This window comes from Miscanthus floridulus, chromosome 8 (genome assembly GCF_019320115.1).
Source record: "Miscanthus floridulus cultivar M001 chromosome 8, ASM1932011v1, whole genome shotgun sequence".
Classification (NCBI taxonomy): Eukaryota; Viridiplantae; Streptophyta; class Magnoliopsida; order Poales; family Poaceae; genus Miscanthus; species Miscanthus floridulus.
The window spans coordinates 158,980,885-158,984,967 of NC_089587.1; the positions used below are offsets into that span (position 1 = coordinate 158,980,885).

General features: G+C 49.4%; 1 pseudogene; it reads left to right on the forward strand.

Moving 5' to 3' along the window:
* Positions 1–228: 228 nt before the first annotated feature.
* Positions 229–3,224, forward strand: LOC136473830 (exocyst complex component EXO70B1-like; annotated as a pseudogene).
* Positions 3,225–4,083: the final 859 nt, after the last annotated feature.

Below are 4,083 nucleotides of genomic sequence, written 5' to 3' on the forward strand. Positions count from 1 at the left end.
TTGTATCTCTTAGACAACTTAAAATAGATTTTTCATATAAATACTCTGTTGGACTAATTTTATATATTTTATTATCTATTTTGGATTTGGATCCGTAAGCTACCGGAGACAGTCTTGAGACAGTCTTGACACACTTGACCTTCCCTGAGACGCAGCGCCGACCACGCACACACTCTCGTCTCGCCTAGGACCGGAGACAGTCTTGACACACTTGACCTTCCCTGAGACGCAGCGCCGACCGCGCACACACTCTCGTCTCGCCTAGGACTCCACAGCCACCCAACACAGCGGTCAAACAAAGGCAGCGGCAGCCGGCAGGAGCAAGAGAGACGGCAGGCAGCGGCAGCCGGCAGGAGCAAGAGAGACGGCAGGCAGCGGCATAACACCCAAGTCACCTCCGCCTCCTTCGGGCTCCAAGAATCCGGAAAATCCCCACCCCGCCCCGAGGCTGAGCCGACGCCGGTGATGTCGTCGGCGGTGCCCCCGCCGCCGCCCCAGCAGGAGGCCCCCTCCGCCGGCGGCGACAAGGTCCTGGCCGCGGCGCAGCACATCGTCAAGTCCCTCGCCACCTCCAAGAACGCCGCTGACGACATGATCCGCATACTCTCCGGCTTCGACAACCGCCTCTCCTCCATCACCAACGACCACCTCTTCCCCTCCCCGGACCTTTCCACCGCCTCCGACTCCGAGATCTCCGCCGCCGCCGCCGCCGCCGCCTTCGACGCCGCCGACCAGATCATCCAGCTCTGGGACGCCACCCCGGAGGCGCTCGTCTTCGAGGCCCCCGAGGACGACGTCGCGCAGTACCTCGCCGCCGTGGACGTAGCCATTGACCACCTCGCGCGCGGCGGCCCGGGGGGCGCGCGGGCCGGCGTCGCCGTCCAGCTCGCCATGGCGCGCCTCGAGGAGGAGCTGCGCCACCTCATGGTCCGCCACGCCGTCCCCATCGACCCCACGGGCCTCTTCTTCTCGCTCCGCCGCCTCTCGCTCGAGTCCATGGACGACCTCGACGCCTCCCCCGACTTCGACGCCGCCACGCCGCACAGCCTCGCCCTCGACGCCACCCCCGCCGGCCCGGACACCGCGCGCGGCTCCGCCCTGGGATCTAACCCCTTCGAGGACCAGGTGTTCGACCCCGTGCGCCCCGAGGCCGTCGAAGACCTACGCGCCATCGCCCACCGGATGGCGCGCGCGGGGTACGCCCGCGAGCTCGCCGACGCCTACTGTGCCGTCCGCCGCGACCTGCTCGACGAGTACCTCTCCGTGCTTGGCGTCGAGCGTCTCAGCATCGACGATGTGCAGCGCATCGAGTGGAAGCTGCTCAACGACAAGATGAAGAAGTGGGTGCACGGGGTCAAGACCGTCGTGCGCGTGCTGCTGGCTGGTGAGCGCCGCCTCTGTGACCAGGTGCTTGATGCGTCCGATGAACTTATGGAGGAGTGCTTCCTTGAGTCCACCAAAGGATGCATTATGCAGATTCTTAGCTTTGGGGGTGCCGTGGCGGTATGCCCCCGCTCGCCAGAGAAGGTCCCTCGGATCCTTGACATGTACGAGGCACTCGCAGAGGTGATCCCCGAAATGAAGGACTTGTGCGTAGGAAGTTCTGGGGATGGTGTGATCAGCGACGTGCAAGCCATTCTCGATAGGCTTGGGGATGCTGTGAGGGGTAACCTGTTTGAGTTTGGGAAGATGTTACAGCAGGAGACCTCACGGAGGGCAATGACAACTGGAGAGATCCATCCAATGACACGCTATGTCATGAACTATTTGAGGTTGCTGGTTGTTTACAGTGAGACACTTGATGCACTCTTGGCTGATGACAGCAGTGATCATGATGCTTTCAGAAGTTCTGATGATCAGGATCAGGAACACTTGGAGAACATGACCCCTTTTGGAAGGCGTCTTCTGAAGCTGATATCTTACCTGGAGGCCAATTTGGAGGAAAAATCTAAGCTCTATGAAGATGCTGCCCTGGAGTGCATATTTGCCATGAACAATTTGCTCTATATTGTTCAGAAGGTAAAGGATTCTGAGCTAGGAAAGGTTTTGGGTGATCACTGGATAAAGAGGCGGAGTGGCAAGATTCGACAATATTCAAAGAGCTACCTAAGGCTTTCTTGGACCAAGGCTTTGTCTTATTTCAAGGAAGATGGACATGGGAGTGGTAGTGGTAGCGGGAGTGGCAGTGGCAGTGGCAGTTTGCATTCAAGTTCGAGGATGTCCATCAAGGATAGGTTCAAGAACTTCAACATGGCCTTTGAGGAAATTTACAGGAACCAGACACTCTGGAAAGTTCCAGATCCTCAGCTCCGGGAAGAACTGAAGATATCAATATCTGAAAATGTGATTCCAGCTTATCGTGCTTTTCTGGGCAGATATGGCAATCAAGTGGACGGGGGAAGAAATCCAGGAAAATATATAAAGTACACACCAGAAGATTTGGAGAGCCAGCTATCTGATTTATTTGAGGGATCACAAGTGTCTGCCAATCACTCTAGGAGAAGAACATAGTTCATGGTTGGCAGGATCACGTTGCAGGTATGATTTTGTTGAACGGATTGATATTGATGAACGTTTGTACACATCACATCTGTTGATTGGATGCTTGTTCCCATAGTAGTCACTACAATACTGTAATACAACATGTGAAACTTTTGATATGCTTACTATTGCATAGTGTGAACGAAGAAATGATGTACATTTATTGTCCTGTTGTTAATTGCGATCTGTGCTGACTATTTCGCATTAGTCATAAGACCATTTGCCACTAGGTAGGGTACAGAGTGTCCAAGGGAACATGTTCGGTTCGATTAATTGGGGTTGACACATTTCTTTCTTTCTTTTCTTTCTTTTTTTTTTAAAGGAAGGGGTTGCCACATTAGTCATGTGTTGTGCAGTCGCAGTCTTTTGATGGTGGTGAACAGATATGTGATGCTAAACAGAAAAAGTTTATTTTTGCACCTTCAGTTTTTTCGGGCTATCCATCTTGTACTTGCAATGTTAGAGAATGAAAGTTTACCAGCTAGCTCATTCTTGACACTACCGGTAGCTCTGACTTCATTGTTTTTTACTTTACCTGTGACTTGTAGGTACCTTGTGCAAGGAACTCTGCCATTTAGCCTTTGATGATAAATTATTTCTCTGTTATCACTTATTACTTTTTCATAGTTTCAATTTCCATACACTGGTATCTTATTCAGCCTCATTTTTATATATATAAGAGCTTGCCATTCAAAAGTTTTATTTATGTGGTGCATGCTGCAACCAGTGTATTGAAGTATCCGTGGATTTCACACTTAAAATATTATGCTTTTAGGACATTGGTTATACATGTAATCAATTTGGCATAAAAAATCAGAGGTCCTGCGTTTGAGACCTGGTTGGGCCAAATACATGGAAAACCATAATTGTGATGCTTTAAGGGGTCTTGTCTGTTCAAAGTAACATCAAGAGGATCCCATGGATCGACATGGCCCTACCATTGTTGAGTTCAGAAATCAGAGTGCAGTTATAGTTCACTTGTGAGTGTTTGAAGTATAAGTAGGTTGCCTGTTTTCCTCAGCAGCTTAAACTTTTGAGTGAACTAGTTAATGCTTAAACTCAACTCTATGTAAATGGTACCTGAATGACTGAATCACCATTGCATGCCATAGCGGGCTAAACACTAAGGTGGAATTATAGGTCTCCATTCAAAAGTTCTTTTACACGACAGTGCATGCCACAGGGAGCTAAACTCTGAGATGGAATTATTGCTTCCCATTCAAAAGTTCTTTTACACAATAGAACTCTCCAACTGCTGCTTGCTTTCGCCCAAACATGGCCTTTGTGTTGCAAGTTACAACATGCTCCACATGCGAATTGGAAATTATACTATAGTAGTATTCTATTTGAAACTTGTCTTAGACAGCAAATGTATGTATATATGTATGTATATATATATATATATATATATATATATATATATATATGTATCTATATATAGGGAGAGGCTATTCAGTAGCCGGCTACAAAATAAGTTATTCTGTAGCCACCTCCATTTACTATAATTTTATATACTAATTTACCATAATGTCAATACATATT